The sequence below is a fragment of the Oryctolagus cuniculus genome, chromosome 8 (genome assembly GCF_051225735.1).
Source record: "Oryctolagus cuniculus isolate XC-2025 breed Fujian yellow rabbit chromosome 8, ASM5122573v1, whole genome shotgun sequence".
Classification (NCBI taxonomy): Eukaryota; Metazoa; Chordata; class Mammalia; order Lagomorpha; family Leporidae; genus Oryctolagus; species Oryctolagus cuniculus.
The window spans coordinates 100,394,302-100,417,295 of NC_142874.1; the positions used below are offsets into that span (position 1 = coordinate 100,394,302).

Here is a 22,994-nt window from a genome sequence, read left to right on the forward strand (position 1 = left end):
GTTTAAGCTAAGCAGTTTTTCATGAAAGTCTTATCCAAAATCATACATCAATAGGCAGTTGTTGAAATGGTGGGAGGAAATATTGCACTAGGGCATTAATTATGAACATTTTATATTCTAGAATTCTTCCTTCAGAACTCAAGACCTGGACTTACAGAGGGATCATGAGAGATCTTCCTTCCATAATTCTTGTTTATAAGAAAATATTTTAATTTTTCCAAGCAAAAATGTTTAGTTCACATTTTTCTACACCAAAATTCAAATATATTATAATGGAAAGAAATGAAATATATTATAATGGAAAGAAACTAGTTTGGTGTTAAACAACATGTATAATTTTAAATCATACAAAAGCAAAATTTCAGAGGTAAAGTGTTTCTGAGACCCTGCCATCTGCTCTTTTCAGTATCCTGCTAAGTGAGCAAGAATCTTCTCAGGAAATCCCTTACCCATGCTTTACACAATGCCCATCAGCCTATCTTGATGGGAACCATGGTACTTCCTCGCATACAAAAAAAGTATTTTTTATCTGTGCCCCTACTGCTGTTAACAAAAAGCAATGGTAATGACGGCTAATACTTGCTCTAGAAGTGGGCCCACAGTCCATAACCACACAGAGACTTCTAGGTATATGAAAATGACCACTTTCCCAGGTAAAGGATCTACTGAATCCCTTAAGTTCTCAAAGGGCAGTTCAACTGTAGTCAAATACTCAGTCAGTAACCCACTGCTATACAACTTAACCCTGATGATGAAAGATCTGTGCTCATTTAACACAATTCTTCAAATATAAATATAATTACAGATATTATTTTTTAGAGCAAAATGTACTACAATTTTTATTCCTCCATTTGAACTCTTCCCTTAAAATACGACCATAATTACAATTAGGTATACTGAAATTCTCCATAAAAAATGGGTATGATATAAACAGTTGCTTCATGGACAGTCTACGTATGCTAGACTTTACTAATTATAGTTACAGTTATACACTCTGCCATTGATTCTATGTTCTATTAAAAGTATTATTTCATTGACATTACACTTATAGTAAACATCTGTGATGTTTTTATTTTTTATATTATGCCTAATAATTTTTTGCCTAGTATTTATATTTAGTAGAAAAATTAATATGAGGGTTTTAGTATTTCCCACATAAAGTGAAAATGAAGTTGAATGTCTAAGCAAAAGTTTTATAGTTAATAATTACAGGTTAGTACCCAATAAAAATGGATTATTTTATTATTCTTTTTCATGTTTTCAAAAGATGTGGTATATTTACTAAACATTTGACTGTTCTAATATAGCAATATCCATGTAATTGAATATCCTATTATAATTTAAGCATTTGTATAGTTATAACTCCCTAATTATATTTATCAACTATGATAATGAAAGATGTCACAGAAAGTTGAAAAGGTGGGTTAATAATCACACAAAGTAACATGCTTCTGCATTCATATTGCACTGAAATTACAGTTAATTCAAAACTGGGCAAAAATCAACTCTATGGTTTTCTCATGTGCCCTGCTAATTGGTGGTTAAGTGTTAGGAGAAGGCCATAAACTTAACAGCAATCCACCACTTGCCAGTTGTGTTTGCACTGTACCTTGTTTTCTTAACATGGATAGAGCCAGCTGATGTCCTGGAAGGCTGGAGATAGGAAAACGCTAATGGCTGGGGAATAGGGCTGATGCAAAGTGCATCCAGGAGAGGGTGGTGTTTTTCACAACTGGACAGCCTGGCAAGCATTTAGAAAGAATTTTAGGTCAAAAATTGTACTACCAATAGCAGATGGTAGTTCTTCAGGTGTATGATTTGAAGCATTTCCCTTGAGAGTGAGGGGGTACAGGGAAGGAGAAAGAAAACACTCAAATCACTGAAAGACAAGGAAGTGGAAAAAAAAAAAACCTCAAAGTTTATGAGGTAATTTTATTAATTAATATGAAACATTTAATTTTCAGCAAAACTGGCAAGGCAGTCTTTTAGGAAGCATTTATATGCATAAAGATAATATGAATCATATACAACAAAAATTACAATTTTATTTGTTGGCAGTAGGAGTGATTCAGAGAGCAGCCAGGCTCTCAATCACCTGGTTGTGGGAAAGAAGATAAAATCAACACAAATTCAAATATCTATTTATACTTGACTCTGCTTGAAACAGAAAAGCTGAAAATTGGGGCAGCTGTTGCGGTGCAGTAGGTTAAGCTGCAGCCTCTGGTACCAGTATCCCACAGGGGCTCAGGCTTGAGTCCCGGCTGCATCCAATACAGCTCCCTGCTAATGTGCCTGGGCTAGCAGCAGAAGATGGTCCAAGTGCTTGCCACCCAGATGCGAGACCTGGATGGAATTCCAGACTCCTGGCTTTTTCAGCCTGGCCCGGCCCCAGCTGTTGTCGAGGCCATTCTGGGAGTGAACTAGTGGATGGAAGATCTCTCCCCTCCCTGCCCTGTAACTCTGTTTTTCAAATAAATATATAAATAAATCCCATTTTAAAAAATTATAAAATACCCATCGTAAGTCCATTTTATGTGCAATAATAATCCATACAACTGATAAATATCAGACATAAATGGCAGCAACAGAGAGAGAGAGAGAGAGAGAGAGAGAGAGAGAGAGAGATATGATTTAAAAAAAAAAACTGGGGTGGGCATTGTGGTGCAGTGAATAACTGCTATTTGTGATGCCTGCATCTTATACTGGGTGATGGTTTGAGTCCTTGCTACTCTACTTCAGATCCAACTTCTTGCTGCTGTGTCTTGGGAGGCAGTGTAAAATGGTTCAAGTGCTTAGGCCCCTGTCACTAACATGGGAGAACCAGGTGGAGTTCCAAGCTTTGGCCTGCCCCAGATCTGGCTGTTGTAGGCTTTTGAGGAATGAACCAGCAGATGTATGATCTCTCTCTCTCTCTCTCTCTTTCTCGCTCTCTCACTGCCTCTCGCTCGCTCTGTCACTCTTTCAAGTAGCTGAAAATAAAGCTTAAAAAATTTTTAGAAATTTAAAAATCGGGCCGGCGCCGGGGCTCACTAGGCTAATCCTCTGCCTAGCGGCGCCGGCACACCGGGTTCTAGTCCCGGTCGGGGTGCTGGATTCTGTCCCGGTTGCCCCTCTTCCAGGCCAGCCCTCTGCTGTGGCCAGGGAGTGCAGTGGAGGATGGCCCAGGTGCTTGGGCCCTGCACCCCATGGGAGACCAGGAAAAGCACCTGGCTCCTGGCTCCTGCCATCGGATCAGCGCGGTGCGCCGGCCGCAGCGCGCCGGCCGCGGCGGCCATTGGAGGGTGAACCAACGGCAAAAGGAAGACCTTTCTCTCTGTCTCTCTCTCTCACTGTCCACTCTGCCTGTCAAAAAAAAAAAAAAAAAAAAAAAAAGAAATTTAAAAATTGGTAACAAACATTATGAGCTTTATCCACAACCGAGATAAAATATCCACTACACAACTGAGATCTCACAGGCAATTGTCTTCTTGGAGGAACGTGCAAGACCGTGAAGGGTGTAGGGACCACATCACGCAGATGCTGCACATGTAGCTCTACCTGGTCTTGGCCGCAATGACTGCAGACACAGTGGCAACTGCACTGCTCAGAACCGAAGCACTATATCTAGCAGAAGAGAAGGGAGAAACGTTTCGAAAGCCTTCCACAGAACCTTGGACGTGTCTTGTGGAGTTGCTTAAACTGAGTAAGTAGGAAAAGAAAAACACAGAAGAGGAACAAAAAAGGAAAGTGTGAAAAAGTGGCATAAAATATACAAGACAGCAACCATTTTATACAAATATTTACACATTATAGAGCTGTGAAATGTCAGATGGAGAATAGAAGTTCAGGTCATTTATTTACTATTGCTATGATTTCTCACAAACATTGAAATCTGATATATAATCCTGCGTAAAACTGAGTTTCGACATACACTTTTTAATGTATTTAAGCTCACTGTCCCTCCATTCCTATTTAAATCAATAGCATATAATACATTTGAAGACTGACTTGCCAACCATTAAGTAGAGAATGAATCTAAACATGAAGTTTGGATTTCTGTAAGCAGAGAAGGATGAAAAGATCATTTTTCCAAAAAGTCTCTACATAAAGAGGTTTTTACTTTTGAGATGATATACACTGACCGTGTGACATTTTAATGAGACTTGTGTTCTCAGGGTACACTGACTGCCTGTTCAGAAGCAGCAGTACATATTAGTGTGAACACGTCTAAAATATGGAGAGCTGAGCTACTCAGGGAGGGCAGGTATCTTTGCAAAAACAAGTAGCTGTTATAATGAGTGGGACCAAAACATCTCCCCTTCCGTTGAGTTCTTTTTTCCTACTTTCACTTAGCTCTGTAAAGACCTTTAAAAGCTGGGGTAAAGTTTCATCTTCAGAACCTTTACTACTTAAAATAATAATGATTTCCCCTTGTTCTTTTAGCAAAGGCCATTTGGACAGTAATAAGCATTCTGCCATTAGGACTAAATGGCCCACAGATTGATTATCAAATTGGCATTGAGAATTACTCTTAATAAGGAAAATAAAAAAGTCTAAAATGCACAGTGTGAAACTTGTAGTCTTCCCTTCTTCATTCGTGGGTGTTAGATAAATTAATGAACATCACCACCATCACCAGATTACGATTGCTTTTTTAGAAGTTTGTGACAGTGGCCACCTCCAATACAAAGAATTATGTGATAAATTAAACCCGGGTTAATGAGAACTCAAATGTCTGAACCTGTGAGTGTTGGCATAAGTCTCTGTCAAAATTTGATAAGCCATACTTCCTAGTTCCATGGGCTATAACTTTATAAAACATCAGAAAGAAAAGTAAAGAAACAACGGCAAGCCATTAAAATACACACACACACACACAGAATGTTTAACCTTATGTGTAATTTTTTCTTGCAAGTCTATCAAATTGAACTACATGGCTGTTTTAACAATTGTTGTGAATGGTTAGAAAAGAATAAGGGTAGAAAGAGAAGAGACAGATGTTGTCAGTGGCAGACAGTGGCAGGGAAATGCTGAGTGTCAGAGGGAGGAATAAAGCTACCAAGCGACTCAGTTTCTGAGTTCCTGAATCATGCTGCATCTTTGGGCAACAGTTACTATCTGAGGGAAGTAATGGCAAATAATGAGAACCAGGAACTTTGTCTATTAAAAATAACCAGCCGTAAAATTAACTAAATTATTTTCTCCAGTAATGAGAAAAGGAACTGTAATGGATTTCATTCATCATATTGTGCCATATTTAATAATAATATGAAAGTATTTAGTATCAGCAGAATCTTATAAGCACAATTATTTTCTTGAATATCTTTACTCTATGTCTGGGTACCCAGTAATATATTATAACCTTTCGCTCTTTTTCAAGAGGCAAAAGCTTCTAATTCAGAAAAGCAGACTTAGGACAAACTCAGACAGACGACTTTGAAGATAACAAAGTGAATAAATAAGAGACACAGATTTCCTGATTCTACGTTAGAAGTTAAAAACCACATATATATTTAATATAAAAGCAGTGTAGAGTGGTGTTCCAAGGCTCAGTGCCAAGCTTTCTTATCTGTATGTTAATGATATCAGTTCCATAATCAATGGTCACTTCTTCTGCAAACAGTTTTAGTATTTAAGTTCACCACTAGCACTGAAATGTAGACATGCCAACAAGGAAGATCTCTACCTAGAATGAGTAGTTGCTACTTTAGAAAGTGTGGCTATGTGGCTACCAATATGTGACACCTGAGGAGCTGCTGGTGGGTGAGGTCCACTCCTAGGTAGGTCTTCCAGAGAACTGTCAGACCTAAGTTTTCAGAAGTAAAACAGACAAGGCAAAGAAAATGTTAATGAAAAATACAGAAAACATTTATCATTTATAACACCTTTTAAACATACACTTTTGTACACTTTTGGGAATATCTGTTATTTTTCTTCCTACCTGTAAAAGGTTAAAACCAAAGTTAACACTCTTACTGCCTCAAAATATGGGCCACTCTTTGTTTCCCCAAATCCTTCAACATGGCTACTTCCATGTGACAAAAGATTATACTTAAAAGGGAAAAAATTGGGGAATTCCCATTTACTGATCATGTATTTTGAATGCTTTAAAACTTAGGCTCTAAGAAATCAAGTTGCCTATACCATGTATCTAGTAAGGATCAGAGGGAGTTTAGACTAGGTCTGTCTGTAGTATTTCCATTACAAAACATTTCCCAGCATCTTGTGGCAGCGTACAGTTGCCTAAATGGTGCACTGCATGAAAGCAACCAAACGCTTCAAATCAGAATGATGCTTCTGTAGATCTGAAACCATATGGATTTTGCTTAACTTGAGGTAGACAAAGCAATTTATTCTATCACACAGCAGATGGTTGGTTGTATGCAACTGTGGTGCTGTGAGTACTTTTTTACTTTATTTTTCTATATCTACACTTTTTTTTTCTTTAGGATTTCAGAATTATAGTTTAGAAGAATTATTATGAGGTAAAGAAAAGATGAAAAACTCAGAATCTGATTTAAAAGAAGAAAGCATTTCAGGAAGAAAAACTGAAAAATACAAAATCATCATTCTCATTTTTAAAGGACTACAAAAATGAATCAGTCATGTAAAACTGATTTTCAAATTGGAAATGTAACATTAAGGTGAAAAAATACAAAAACAGAGGTTATATCCCCTTTTTTTATTTAGCACTAGTCATAATCTTACCAAAATGTTTAATAAAAATTTAGAAACTGTATGAAAAAATTTCACAGAATCAAAATATCATTTAAGAGGCAGACAGAAAACATTTCTAAAAAATAAAAAAAAAATTCTATAACACAGGTGAACAATATATGGCCTGCAGGTCAAATTTGCCCCAACTCCTATCTTTCATTGGCCTATGAGCTGAGTGGTTTTCATATTTTTAAGTGGTTGAACAGAATTTTAAGTACATTTTATATAATTTCACATGACAACTATAGAAAATCCATATTTCAGCTCCATAAATAAAGTTTGATTGGCACATCTCCAGACTCATTACTTTGCATATGTCATGGCTACTTTTACTATATGAGGGATTGAGTAGTTACAACACACTATATGCTCCACAAAACTTAACATACTAACTGGACCTCAAAAGAAAATATTGGCTGACTCCTGTGCTAGAGAACAGTTTCTCCATCAGCTATCAGAGTGAGCTTTTCAAGGTGCAAATCTGATCATGTCAGCTGCAGCAGACCTTGTATTACCGCTTTAAGCAGAACTGGGACTTGGGCTACCTGCTGCTCAGCATTATCTCAGGGAGCTCTTCTTCCACCTCTGGTTTGCTCGTGGCCATCTGGCCTTCCACTTCTTTTGGAACCAGACCACCCTTCTTCCCGCCTCACAGGCTCTGCAGAGGCTATGACTTCTCTCTCTCTCTCTCTCTCTTTTTTTTTTTTTTTTTTTTTTTTTTTTTTTTTTTTTTTGACAGGCAGAGTTAGAAAGTTAGAGACAGAGACAGAGAGAAAGGTCTTCCTTCCTTTGGTTCACCCCCCAAATAGCCGCCTCGGCAGGCCCACTGCGCTGATCCGAAGGCAGGAGCCAGGTACTTCTCCTGGTCTCCCATGGGGTGCAGGGCCCAAGCACCTGGGCCATCCTCCCCTGCCTCCCTGGGCCACAGCAGAGAGCTGGACTGGAAGAGGAGCAACCAGGACAGAAGTGGTGCCCTAACCAGGACTAGAACCTGGGGTGCTGGCGCTGCAGGCGGAGGATTAGCCTAGTGAGCCATGGCACCGGCCTGACTTTTCATTTTCTAAACCTCCTTTCTACCACACCTTCACTAGCTAATGCTAAAGTATCCTTCTGGCTTCAGTTTAAATGCTACCTCCTCAGGGAGGCCTCCTTGGTTCCCCAGACCACTTTTGGTTGCCCCTTCCACATGCTTTCATAGTGTCCTGCACTTTTTCTTCATAAAATCTGTTGTGGTTGTCATTGTAATTGTACAATTTGTATCGCTATTTTTTTAAACCCAGACTGCTTTGGCAAGTAAGAAGCTCCCTGAGGTTAGGAGCCATTATATTTATTAATATAAATAAAGTATAATATGTGCTTACCATAAATAATAAACATATTTATTGAATAAATGCATGAATAACAATTATTGCTTTCACAATAGTTGTGTATTTCCTAAAACATATTTGTGCCTTCTTGAGACTAGCTCACAACTCTGGCTAAATAGACACCATTGCCTATCTAAAGTGGGACACATGATAAACCTTAAAGAACTGACTAGAATTCCAAAACTACCTTAATAACAATGTTCTTTACACTATAAAGAGTTCATATTTTAGGAATAAGGAAAATAGTTATAAAAGATTATGAAAATATATGTGTTAAAATATAAGGAGGAAGGATTTTTTAAAAAAGAAAATAGAGTTGGAAAAGTTGAGTCTTCTAACACCTCCATGAACTGTGTTGATTGGAAAACCTGAGTGCCACTTGAGACTAAAGTTCATATAATTCAGGAAATACTTTAAAAGCCAGATTTCTAAGTTTCCAAACAAATGCACTTGGGAGGTTTCCCATGAGCTACACATATGCACATTGATTACCTATTTGTTACTTGGCCAATCTCTAAAAATACTAGACTTATGACAAAATCTTAAATGACCTTGTTTAACATGGAACAGACCTCAGTATCTATTCTCAATCTGACTTTCTCTAATATTCATTCCTTTGAGGGTCGGAAGAAGCTTTGATTAATAGCATGTTTGCAGCAGCCAAACTTTCTGTTGTGTCTGTTGCTTAAGCGAGTTTTCATTTCTCACCAGAGAGAGGTATGAAAGCTTTCTCGTTCCCAGATACGTCTGCAGAGTTGGGCTCGCAGCCTTTTGGCCCACTTTGCTCAGGAAAAACAATCAGAGTTATTCCTGCATTGTGTCTTTCCCTGTACAGTCTCTGCATGGTTTCTATGCCTGTCAATATAGAGTCGTGCTCATAATCTGTTCTGGCCAATCAGGCATGAGTCTGTCCATTTTCCTAACTTCCCATCATGCAGGACCAATGAGGAGAATTTTCTTTCTAGCCTCCAGTCCTGACAATTGCCAGCAAGCAACATCCTTATGCTGAACACTTTCTCTTCCCCCTTTTCTCTCTTAAATAACTCATCTCTCCTGTACTGGATGTTCTGAGTCTCCACTTAGAAATGCTCCACAGTTTCTCTTAAAAGCAACAACAAACTACCTTTACTTTCTGTTTTCTTATTCCTCTCTACAGTAAAACTCCAAAACAATTGTACATTCACCTGTCTGTCACTCTGCAACCACGTCAACTGGGCCTTATGCTCCAGTATTAAAAATATTCTTGTCAAGTCACTAATGATCTCTTTGCAGCTAAATCTGATTGACAATTTCCATTTCTCATTGTTTAAAAACATGTAAAAATATACCATTTGAAGTATATCAGTAAAGTACATTCACATTATTATGAAAGAGGTCTCCAGAAATTCTTCATCTTGTGAATGTGAACTGCTGTATTCATTAAACAGTAACTCCCCTTTCCTCCTCTCCTGCTTCCCCGGTAGCCACCATCCTACCATTTCTATGAATCTGGCTACTTCAGACACTTCTGTAAGCATGTGTACTCGTCACTTAAGAGTCTCAGCGTCTGACCCAGCTGGCCACTCTTTCTCCTGTTCTCTGTGCCTCACCATATATGCTGTCTAAGTGCTATCAGGCTATTTCCCTTCAGTTTTCTGTCTCAGACATTATTTCCGTGAATTCTGCTGTCTTTGGAACAGTGACCTTACCCACTTATTGCTTTAAATACCATCGATATACAATGTCCTAGATTTAGAACTAGCCTCTCTCTCTCCTATGAGCAGCAACCCACATTTTGAACTGCCTACTTTAATCACTTTTATAAATGTCTGATAATGTAAGTGAATTAATCTTTCCCAAAATAAATGTTCCCCAATTATGTTCTTCCAATTAATGAAATTACAATTTCCAGAAACCTGATAAACAAAAAAAAAACCCTTTACCTCTCTCCAATACCTGCCACCCTCACCACCTCAAACCATTCATTATCAAGTACCAATAATGTGACCCCCAAATTAGAACATGAGTCCATCTACCTTCCCCATTAATTGCCGCTCTTTCTCATCTACACTACTATAAGGCACTAACTTATATCAGTAGTTTAAGAATCATCTAACTGCTCTCTTGCCCAATCCTGTCCTTTCCAGCCCTGTATTACTTGGCCTGGTCTAGTACAGCCAGAGTGCCTTGAGAGAACAAAAATATGTTTTATCACATAATTCTTTTATTGAAACTTTGCAATGGATTCCCACTGCAGTTAGAATAATATCCAGAATCCAGATGCTCTGTAAAACCCTGAATGGCCTGTTAGGATCTACCTCTCAAGCTTCTTTCCACACTAATAATCGCTGTAGTCACTAAATTCCAAGCATATTAGGCTACCTTTTTAAATGTCTTAAACAAAAACTAAGCTCTTCCATAATTCAGGTTTTTAGTCACCAGTAATGACAATATTACTTTCATTAAGATTAATATTCAATTGATTTTTTTTGGTTTTTGGTTTTTTTGTTTTTTGACAGGCAGAGTGGACAGTGAGAGAGAGAGACAGAGAGAAAGGTCTTCCTTTTGCCGTTGGTTCACCCTCCAATGGCCACCGCGGCCAGTGCGCTGCGGCCAGCGCACCGCGCTGATCCGAAGCCAGGAGCCCAGGTGCTTCTCCTGGTCTCCCACGGGGTGCAGGGCCCAAGCACTTGGGCCATCCTCCACTACACTCCCCGGCCACAGCAGAGAGCTGGCCTGGAAGAGGGGCAACCGGGACAGAATCTGGTGCCCCGGCCGGGACTAGAACCTGGTGTGCTGGCGCCGCAAGGCGGAGGATTAGCCTAGTGAGCCGTGGCGCCGGCTAATTGAATTTATTTTTAATAATAAAATGTTTTCCCATCATTTAGTATGTGCATGGTATCATCATATTTAGTACTAATAATCTTATGTTTAGGGGTACTTCAAAAAGTTTGTGGGAAAATTTAACTAAAAATAAGTTTTATTTTTAAATCCATGTACACTGTTTTTTTCATAATACACAGGTTCCACAAATGTTTTGAAAACCTCTTGAAGACAGTGACATTTCTTCAGCAATTTGCTAAAGTTATTAATTTAGTGTCGCTATCCCACTCGCGGAGGAAGGACACCGGACCCTGCACTGTTCTCTTTCCCCGGCCCTTCCCGGGTTTGCTGCCGCTCCCCCCGCCCCCCCCGCTGGCCTCCGCGGAGGGGCAGCATCCCCGCCGCTTCCCCCGCTTCCATGGAGGAGCGGCACACCGCTGGCCGGCTCTCTCAGGGGTTCCTCAGATGTTCCTCCTGCATGTTGTCTCTCTCCTCCTTTATAGTCCTCTTCCACCAATCCCAACTCTGCTGGCGTTCTATCCCCACGCGCTGAGCACGCTGCTCTCCTCCATTCAGGGGCAGGATCAGCTCCTGCAGCTTGTTAGTCGAATTGGTGAGGCAGCTGTGTGGAAGTTGTTTACTCCCTCTCAGCGTCATATGGTGGGAGATCAGATGCATAGAATTAGTAATTTCAGTATTTGTCCTCAGTATTTATTTGTCCACAGTCTTAGTACTTATTTGTCTTCCGGGCGATGGGCCCTGCCATGTTATGGGAGACGGGCCCTGCTCCCCACATTTAGTTTATAGTGGAGCCACTATATTGGTAACTGCGATACAAAAAACTTCAGTGGAGTGAACAAAATTCAGGCTGTAGGATGTTAAAGCTCTCTATCAAGGAATAAAACTTCGAAATGGTAATTTCACTCACCCAAATGTTGATGGAAATATATGCAAGCTCTATAGACATACATTCTCAACAAACACAAACTTTTGAAACGTTTGAAAAAAAAAGGCAGAAACTTTCTTTTACAGCATAAAAAGTCATAAGTCTCCAGTAAAAAATTGAAATGCCTCCCAGCCTCCATATAAATATGATAAAAATGATCAAACAGGATGATTTAGTATGTCCCCACAAGAAAAGTTTTCAATAAATGGAAAAATTCACAAACCTCAAATATGTCTTTTATAGTAGCCAAAGGAGAAAAACAACACTAAACCTTTCTTGGTATTTTCACCCTTCCCAAATCAAACTTCCATGCAATAATATTGCTAAAGCACAAACTGAGATGTATCGGATTCACAGCTGAATTCTGTTCTCATAGGGTTCAGTGGCATAGCAAGATTATTTATTTCAGCTAAGGAAATTGCTAGTATTTTAGAAAAACTGTGTCTTCTACTGGCTTCCTCAAATAAATTATGGTACATTCACTTGTAACAATGATCTCCTTTCTGGAAAATTAAATCAACAAAACCTCAGGTGGAAATTTCTGGCATTCTTAATCACAGCTAAATTTATTGATTTCAACAGTCCTTTTGTAGCAGCGTGAAAACATTATTTGAGCCTGCTAATTCTTTATTTTATATATTCTCTTGAAGAGAATTTAGAAGTCAGCAAGTCCTGGCATCCTTGCTTTTTCGCATATGGGCAAGCAGGGTTATGAGTTTATATTTTGCAGAAGCAAAGACAAGAAACCAAAAAGAGCTATTACTAAAGGAAAGAGAACTCATCTGTGGCTATATATCCCATGTTGGTGTCCCCTACCAATATTCACATGTTGAAATCCTAACTGCCCAATGTGATGGTATTAGGAGGTGGGGCCTCTGGTAGGTATTGAATGGGATTACTTCCCTTTTTAAAAGGCCTCAGAGAGCTCCCTTGCCCTTTCCACCATATGAGGACATAAGAAGACAGCTGTCTGTGAACCAAGCAATAGACCTTCAACCAATTCGGACTCTGTCAAAGCCTTGTTCCTGGACTTCCGCTGCCTAAACTGTGAGAAGTAAATGTTTGTTGCTGCCCAGTCTCTGGTATACTTGTCACATCACCCACAACCGCTAAGACTTTTGTGTTGAGGGAAGAGTTTTCTCTTGTATATTTTGTTTTCTCACATCTTTCAGACTCTGCCTTAACTCTTACACATTTCTCTGATACTGCCTTTCTCTATTACATTTTATGATTATCAAGTATGCAGACTTACTGTTTTGTGAACTCTACAGTTGCCTATGCTATTCCTTGATCTCTATAGAGAACATGTTCTAGGGGTCTAGAGCACGGTGACAAGTGGCTGGCCTGTGGGCTACAATATCATTTGGTTGAACCCTGCTAAGGAAACCAAAGGCAGACTCAAAATTCAATAAATCTATCTAACAGGCTAATTTTTGAGTTGACAATTTTGCATGGCCTGAGAATGACATTATAAATATACATATAGGGGCCGGTGCTGTGGGGTAGGGGGTAAAGCCACTTCTTGCAGTGCTGGCATCGATATGGGCGTTTGTTCAAGTCCTAGCTGTTCCACTTCCTATCCAGCTCTCTGCTGTGGCCTGGGAAAGCAGTAGAAGATGGCCCAAGTCCTGGGGCCCCTGCACTCACGTGGGAGACCTGGAGGAAGTCATGGCTCCTGGCTTCCAATTCGTGCAAAACCAGCCATTGCGGTCAACTGGGGAGTGAACCAGTGGATGGAAGACCTCTCTCTCTCTCTCTCTCTCTCTCTCTCTGCCTCTCCTTCTCTCTCTGTGTAACTGATTTTCAAATAAAATAAATAAATCTTTAAAAATAAATAAATAATCATATACATGGCCCTTGGCAGAAAAAAGGTTCTCCACATTTGATCTATGGATAGGACAGGTAAAGAATGGATATTTATTACCATGTCTATAAAAGGAAGCCGTATTTCAAGGTGTGCTGGCAACTTAAAAATCGCTTGGAACAATCCCTCAGTAACTGCACAGCATTCACCACCAACCCTATTCCCTCTTCACATGGCATCACCAATATCTTCACTGAATCATTCCTACAAGCGATTTCAGAGGTTTCTGTTAGTTAGAAATAGATCCTGGGGCCAGCGCTGTGGCGCAGCTGGTTAAAGCCCTGGCCTGAAGCACCAGCATCTCATATGGGCACTGGTTCTAGTCCTGGCTGCTCTTCTTCCAATCCAGCTCTCTGCTATGGCCTGTGAAAGCAGGAGAAGATGGCCCAAATCCTTGGGCCCCTGCACCCACATGGGTGACCCAAAAGAAGCTCCTGGCTTTGGATTGGCACAGTTCTGGCCGTTGTGGCCATCTGGGGAGTGAACCAGCAGATGGAAGACCTCTCTCTCTGTCTCTACCTCTCTCTGTAACTCTTTCAAATAGATAAAACAAATCTTTTAAACAAACAAACAAACAAACAAAAAAACAGATCCTTTCCCACAAGGTTAAAAAAAAATCCTGCCACTTAGTATTTTTAATATAATCTTATCTTTTTCATCTACTTAGAAGGCAGAGCAAGAGAAAGAGAGAGAGAGAGAGAAAGAGAGAGAGAGAATATCTTCCCCCACTTGTTCACTTTCCAAATGCCCTTAATAGCCATGCTGGGCCAGGCCAAAGCTGTAAACCCAGATCCATCTGGGTCTCCCACATGGGTGACAGGGGCCCAGGCACCTGAGATACCATCTGGTGCCTCCGATGCTTTACCAGGAAGCTGGATATTGGAAGCACAGGAGCTGGGTCTTGAGCTGGCTTGGGATGTGGGCATTGCAAATGGCAGCTAACCTCTGATACACAACAATGTCCATCCCATTAGTATTGTGAAAACAGTATTTATGATACAGGTATTTTCTCAGATTCAGCGTGAAAAAGGATAGAACACATTAATAAATGGTACTGAGTCTGTGATTTTTTTGAACATACAAGTGGATCTGCCAGAATGCCTTTCTTCAACAGATGCCTGTTCTGCGTCCTCGGAGAGGTTGGGTGTCTTGAGGATGCCTCTAAGCACCTCCAATTCTGGGGAGTGTTCTGCCAGCATTAGAGAAGAACAACTAAGTGGCCACATATTCTCCAGTAAATATTCTGAACTGCATGTCCTGAGCAGTGTCAGTCACTCATGGCATTCACTCCATGGGAGGCATCCATAGTTCACTGCCCACTTGAACTACCTGCTTTCACTGAGCTCATGCTCTTATGCCCATTTCCTTCTACCAGATCCTGAGGTTTAATCCCATCCTACTCCCCACCTGTTTACCTGCCACAACCAGAACTGCAAATTCTTTGGGTCATTCATCATCTCCTGGAGTCCGATTTTTTTTTTAAAATGTTTATGTTTCTCCTAATCTGACCAATTCCCCATCACTCACAAGAAGCTATCATTCTATGCCTTCTTTTCTCTCATATCCCATATTAATTTTCCATAGCATTCAATAAAATCTTTAAAAACACAATAAGGTAGGGCTGGCATTGTGACATAATGGGTTAAGCCGCTGCCTGCAATGCCTGAATCCTCTATGGACACTGGTTTGAGTCCTGACTGCTCCACTTTTATTCAGCTCCCTGTTGATGTGCCCGGGAAAAGCAGAAGAGGATGGCCCAAGTCCTTCGGTCCCTGTACCCATGCGGGAGATCAAGATGAAGCTCCTGGACCCTGGCTCCTGACTTCAGTCTGACGCAGCCCAGGCTGTTGGAGCCATTTGGGGAATGAATCAGTGATGGAAAACCTCTCTGAAACTCTTGACTTTCAAGTAAATAAATCTTTAAAAAAAATCCAACCAGATGTCCATCTTATCATTAAAATCCCATAAAGATTCCAAACTCCATTTAATTGGCAGGTATAATGCCATCTTGCATGTTAAAGTGATCATATTAAATGTGTAACTGATCATATAGACAGGAATAAGTGTCAAAGGGATCACATAAATAAGACCATTGTCTACTAATAACAGTAGATAGAATTAAAAAGGAGAGAATGATCCAACATGGGAAGCAGGCCACACAACAGACTCACAGAATGGCAAATGCCCTAAATAGGACTCTGTCCTCAGAATCAGCACTTAAGGCATTCAGATCTGGCTGAAAAGCCCATGAGAGCATTTCAGGCATGAAAAGCCAAGAATCTACGGGGAAAAAATGACCTACACGGAGGATCTTTGTGAGTGAGATCCCAGTGGAAAGAGCGGCCATCAAAGAAGGATGTACTTTTCTCTGAAGGGAGGAGAGAACTTCCATTTTGCTTATGGCCCTAAATACTGACAGAGTTTGTGGACTCAAAAGGCTTCCATAGCCTTGGAAGCTCATGACAAGCCTCAGGTGATCACTGACATCATAAATAAGAGTGTCAATTGTTAAATCAACAACAGGAATCTCTGTTCACTTGTTCCACATGTAGGACCTCTGTCCTTAATGAGTTGTACTATGAGAATTAACGGTAAAACTTGCCTTCAAATAGTACTTTATGTGTCTGTGTAGGTGCAAACTGTTAAAATCTTTACTTAGTATAGAGTTGATCTTCTGTATATAAAGCTAATTAAAAATGAATCTTAATGAAGAATGGAATGGGAGAGGGAGTAGGAGGTGGGATGGTTTGGGGGTTGGGGGACAGGCATGGGGGAATAACTGCTATATTCCAAAAGCCGTACCTATGAAATTTATATTAAATAAAACTTTCCCAAAAAAATCCCATATAGGCCTTTCATTTAATTGAGAGAAGAAACTTAAAACTCCTTAACACAAACTAACAAAGCAATAAATGATCAGGCCCCTGACGACTTCTTCATTCAATCTCTTTATCACTCTCGGCCTTATTTACTATGTTCCACTAATAAAGTTTTCTTTTGGTTCCTCAGGAACATCAAGTTGATTTGTGCCTCAGGGCCACTGCACATGCTGCTTCCTCTGCCTGGAGAGGACATCTCCTTTATATCTACATGACTGATTCCTAAGACATTCCCATTTCAGCTCTAGTACCTTCTTCTTCTTCTTCTTCTTTTTTTTTTTTTTTCTAATTTGAAAGGTCTTTGGAGGCCTCTCCTTTTTAAAAAGATTTATTTTATTTATTTGAAAGAGTTACAGAGAGAGGTAGACACACACACACACACACACACACACACACAGAGAGAGACAGAGACAGAGACAGAGACAGAGACAGAGACAGGGAGAGAATGGTCTTCCATCACTGGTTCTCTCCCCAAATGGCTGCAACAGCCAGAGCTGAGCTGATCTGAAGCCAGGAGCCAGCATCTTCTTCTGGGTCTCCCATATGGGTGCAGGTGCCCAAGGATTTAGGTCAAGTATCTTCCTTTCCCCTAACTAGTGTCTAATGATCATGCCCTCCTCCTCCCTGCATCGCATACATTCATCACATGGCCCTATATTATTTGTTAAAGGATGGACTATAATAAAACTATATAGTCTTCACTGCAAGTCCATGAAAGCATCTTGCTTCTGCTATAAACCTGCACCTGAAGAGCGACTGGCACACAGTAAGTATTTCATAAGCATGTTAGTTTTATCATACAGAATATATACTAAACGTGTGCATGGGCCACTGCTGATTCATGACGTCTGAAATTAAGGGAGAATCTTTAAAAACAGAAAGACACAGCTATGAATTTAGGCCATGAAACCAGTCCTTATTATCAGGTAATATTATTCATAAAAATGTCTCATACTCAAAGACAGTCTTATGGTCTTATTTTTGTAGGATTATCTATGTATTAATTAGAGATCAATGTCAAAGATGGAACATAATGTGCCAGGTGCAACTTACTAATGCAGAATAGAATTACTGCTCACCTTTATTATTTTTGGAGCCACAGGATATGACTAAATCCAACTGGGTTTACTTCTAAAATTTCCATTTATTTCTTTTTTAAATATTTGGTTTTGCTAGCCTTATTTCCCTAGAACATGCACATAATCGTATTAAATTCCAATTTTCTTTTTTAGTATATTTTGTCCCTTATTCTAAACTCCCAATGTATTTCTGAAAGATGATCTGGTTATGAAACATGCATTCATACCTGCTGTCTTCATGATATCCACTCATTTAGCCAGAAAGTTGTAGAGGTGCTCATCCATGTGACAGATGAAGCCTTTAAATAACAGCCTGTAGGGGCTGGTGTTGTGGTGCAATGGGTTAAATGGCTACCTTAACCCATTAGCTGCGATGCCAGCATCCCATATGAACTCCAGTTTGAGTTCTGGCTGCTCTGCTTGTAGTCCAGTTCCCTACTAATGTGCCTGGGAGGGCACAAGGAGATGGCCCAAGTGCTTTGGCTCCTGCCACTGACAAAGAAGGCTTAGATGGAGTTTCACACTGCTGGCTTTGACCTGGTCTAGCCCTGGCCATTGTAGCCATTTAGGGAGTGAATCAGTAGATGGAAGATATCTCTTCCCCCACCCACCAACTCTGCCTTTCAAATCAATCTTTATATATGTACATATATATATATGACATATATATTATATAGAGAAATTTATATATTTATTTTATTTGGGAGACAGAGTTACAGACAGAGAGAAGGAGACACACAGAGAGAGGTCTTCTATCCACTGGTTCATTCTTCAAATGGCTGCAATGGCTGGAGTTGAGCTGATCAGAATCTAGGAGCCAGGAGCTTCTTCCGGGTCTCCCATGTGGATGCAGGGTCCCAAGGACGTGGATTATCATCCACTGCTTTGCTGAGGCACATGAGCAGGGAGCTGGATTGGAAGTGGGGGGCAGCAGGGACTCAAATCAGTGCCCATGTGGGATGCTGACTCTGCAGTTGGCAGTTTTACCCACTACACCACAATGAATAGCCCCAAGAGTCTTTGTTTAATGACATCAGAATTAGCATTTTACCTACATGTATTAAATTGGATGTGATTTGTTTCTTGAGAACTTACTCTGGGTCTTGGAAATTCTGCTCTCCATTTCTAGTGCTTATTAGCCATGCTTTTAAGAATGTCTCCTAGGGCCAACATTAGTGTAGTGGGTAATGAATGCCTACAATACTGACATCACATATTGGCATCAGTTCATGTCCTGGCTGCACTTCCAATGCAGCAATCTGCTAATGGCCTGGGAAAAGCAGTGGAAGATGGCCCAAGTGCTTGGAATTCTGCTACCCATGTGGGAGACCAGGAAGCAGCTCCTGACTCCTGGCTTCAGCCTGGCTCAGCCCTGGCCGTTGCGGCCATCTGGGGAATGAACCAGTAGATGGATGTTCTCTCTTTCTCTGCTTCTCCCTCTAACTCATTCAAATAAATATAAAAACCTTTTTATTTATTTATTTATTTATTTGACAGGCAGAGTGGACAGTGAGAGAGAGACAGAGAGAAAGGTCTTCCTTTTGCCATTGGGTCACCCTCCAACGGCTGCCACGGCCGGCGCGCTGCGGCCCGTGCACCATGCTGATCCGAAGGCAGGAGCCAGGTACTTATCCTGGTCTCCCATGGGGTGCAGAGCCCAAGTACTCGGGCCATCCTCCACTGTACTCCCTGGCCACAGCAGAGAGCTGGCCTGCAAGAGGGGCAACCAGGACAGAATCCGGCGCCCCGACCGGGACTAGAACCCCGTGTGCCGGCGCCACAAGGCAGAGGATTAGCCTAGTGAGCCACGGCGCCGGCCTTTTTTAAAAATGCCTCTTAAATGTTTTTCCAGGCGACCTCAAGTTCAAACTAGTTAATTTTTTTATTTTTTTAAAAATCAGTTCTATATCTACCTCTTTACATGCTTCTGTTTTTATTGTCCACTCTCCAGGATTTTTTAAAAAATGCAAAAAGTGTTACTTAGCATAGCTCATCTGTAAGTTCTCTAAATACTCTGAGCTGTAAATCATTGAGAAAGACTGGACAGAATCATTTAGAATCACCTTCTACCTGGAATTTTAACTCCCTCCAGGATGTATATAAGCTGAAACTTTTTCAGTATTTATCTCTGTGTTTGGGTTGTTTCTCTTTGTCTATGTCTTTCAGTAATAAGCATTTGTTAATTTCACAATCATTCCTGACCACATAATTTCTTTTTTTTTTTAATTTTTTTTATTTATTTATTTTTTTGACAGGCAGAGTGGACAGTGAGAGAGAGACAGAGAGAAAGGTCTTCCTTTGCCATTGGTTCACCCTCCAATGGCCGCCATGGCTGGCGCGCTGCAACTGGCGCACCGCGCTGATCCGATGGCAGGAGCCAGGTACTCATCCTGGTCTCCCATGGGCTGCAGGGCTCAAGCACTTGGGCCATCCTCCACTGCACTCCCTGGCCACAGCAGAGAGCTGGCCTGGAAGAGGGGCAACCGGGACAGAATCCGGCCCCGACGGGGACTAGAACCCGGTGTGCCGGTTTTTTGGACAAAAAAAAAAAATGGCCTCTATGACCGGGCACACTGTGTCGATCCGAAGCCAGGAGCCAGGTGCTTCCTCCTGGTCTCCCATGCGGGTGCAGGGCCCAAGGATTTGGGCCATCATCCACTGCCTTCCCAGGCCACAGCAGAGAGCTGGACTGGAAGAGGAGCAACCTGGACAGAATCCGGCGCCCCAACCGGGACTAGAACCTGGTGTGCTGGCACCGCAAGGCGGAGGATTAGCCTAGTGAGCCGTGGCGCTGGCCCTGACCACATAATTTCTGCTATTCACATTTTCCTCCTTGTAATAATGCTGTCCAGTTGTTTTGTTTCATACTTTATATACTTTGGATCAGCCCGGCTCCAGCCACTGTGGCCTTCTAGGGAGTACCAGTGGATGCAAGACCTTTGTCTCTGTCTCTCCCCCTCTCTGTCTGTAACTCTGACTCTCAAATAAATATTTAAAAAAAAAAAAAAGATAAATGTAATTTGCATACAGAACCACTTAATTTTTACTAAGCAAAGGAAAATTAAGATGTCTAAATATCTGTTATAGTTTTTATGCTATATGATGTAATATATTAGTTCCTTTTTTATAAAATCATATCATCAAAATACACAAGGCTTCATGTAACATAAAAGTAGAACTTGGTCTTCTTGAGCCTTCAATGCGACTGAAATGTGTAAAACTGAACAGCTGCTGAGATGGAAAATCGCGCCTTTCATCATGTTGTAGATGGCCGATTACCAGTGCTCCTAATTCTCCTAAGTGGTGATTTCCATTGTGGGAAACAGACAAACTAAACTGCAGGAGTCTTCTTCAACACTGAGTTGTATTTAGTAAAGATGGTCAACTTTTATTTTCTGGTTTAAGTAAATATAATAATTTTACTGTATAATATACTTCCGTAAAGGTGAAGTGGAAAAAATTTATCCAAATAGCATTATAACAGAAGGGTCACTGGTCTGATAAAATTTGCTTCTCAGAAACTTGGTGCATATTCTGGACTAAAAAGTCAACTTTGTATATTACAAATACAATTTTTATGGATAAAAATTTTATTTTTATTTTTTTTGACAGGCAGAGTTAGAGAGAGAGAGAGAGACAAAGGTCCTCCTTTTCCATTGGTTCACCCCCCAAATGGCTGCTACGGCTGGTGTACTGTGACAATCCGAAGCCAGGAGCTTCCTCCTGGTCTCCCATGCAGGTGCAGGGCCCAAGCACTTGGGCCATCCTCCACTGCACTCCCGGGCCACAGCACAGAGCTGGACTGGAAGAGGAGCAAGCGAGACAGAATCCAGCGCCCCAACTGGGACTAGAACCCAGGGTGCCGGCGCTGCAGGCAGAGGATTAGCCAAGTGAGCCACGGCGCCGGCCAAAGATCTTTTTAAGTAGTGATATTCCAAGTTCAATTTTGTAAAAATATGTAAGCATTTCCAGGAATAAAGAATTAAACCATCTGTTTGTGAAAATACATACACAGGAATTCTGTTCCTTGCATTATTATTTCACTCACCTCACAAGGAAATGGAGTGCAGTAATTACTTATGTCCAATAGATGGCGACCTTTACATTGTAGTCACCAAAACAGGCCCTGTGTAAAATGCTAAAATCCACTAGCAGACAATGAAGAGATCAATTATAAACACCCTGTAATTTACAATCAATCAAAATTTTGAGATTATACCCATTTTTTTAACCTGAAGTCTCTTCTCCAGGTTGGTGAACATATCCTGTGGTAATACCTATGATGGTATCAGCACACCATGCTATGATGGAAGCCTTGGTGCTCTGTGGTCTGGAGAAAGCCTAATTGTTATTTTTTATTTCACAAAAATACGTGTGACTATCAGGCAAGGGAACACTTTCCACTCTTTGCATAGCTTAAGAAGAACAGCAGTTTTGCATAATATACTCAACAGACATGTGTCTTCATAAGGATAAGCTACAAAAGATTAGCATGTTTGTGATACATATCAATAATGAAGACACAGGATAGGTAAGCAAACTGATTTTTTCCCTAAACTATTTTATGTGGGTCATATGAATATCTATGAATGGACTAAAATTTTAAAAGTTTGTAAAAGGGTATGTTTAGAAATACTTATGCAGTTTGCTTCCTACATTTTCAATGACTGAACAAAGGTGATAGGTTCTTGTTCCAGAAGTAACTGAAGATTTATTATTCCAGTGCCAGAGTGTCATTCTTATGGTCTTCAACTAGCAAGCAGGTAGATGTTATAGTTCTATGACAGGGTAGAAGAGGATATCTTTTCTCTTAACGGTTTTCCACTACTGTACAGTGTAGCTAGTAACCCGAGTTTCAACTGCTTTCCTACTAGAGGGAAAAGCAGTCACTACTCTCTTGGTAAATATTTTAATTCTTCAAAAATGCCATATCATGCATTATAATTCATAACCGTAGTCTGTGAAACATCAGAACCTATCATTCCTTAAGCAAGGAAGAGAAAGAACAGATAAAAGTATGTTCTTGTTCATGATGTCCTAGTTCCTTTGTTGCTAAATTAAAATGGTTCATACTTATGTAAATAGATCATAGAGGCAGTAAGAATTAAAAACTAAGCATTAGATTCATACTAATATTACCATTCAGTAGAAACTTAAAAAATGGTTGAGATCCAGAAAGGTAATCTTTAACTAAAAATAAATTGTACTGTGCTTTACAAAATGATGCATTATATATAAATACATACATACATACACACACACTACATTTGTAAGATGATTAAATAAATTTCCCATGGCATTTGCACTCAGCACATTCTTAGCAGCATGCCATTGGGACTTTCAACAGGATGAGTCTTCTTC

General features: G+C 40.4%; 1 protein-coding gene and 1 long non-coding RNA gene across 12 annotated transcripts in view; both read right to left on the reverse strand.

The window, feature by feature from the left end:
* The window catches only part of PDLIM5 (PDZ and LIM domain 5), a 222,817-nt gene that overhangs the window by 60,911 nt on the left and 138,912 nt on the right, over positions 1-22,994 (reverse strand). The gene's annotated exons all lie outside the window — the stretch shown is intronic.
* On the reverse strand, positions 1,610-9,977 carry LOC149125101 (uncharacterized). The gene is made up of 3 exons (XR_016212057.1): positions 5,666-9,977; positions 3,538-3,678; positions 1,610-1,741 (listed from the first exon to the last, which is right to left on the reverse strand). It is a non-coding gene; the product is annotated as an uncharacterized LOC149125101 (long non-coding RNA).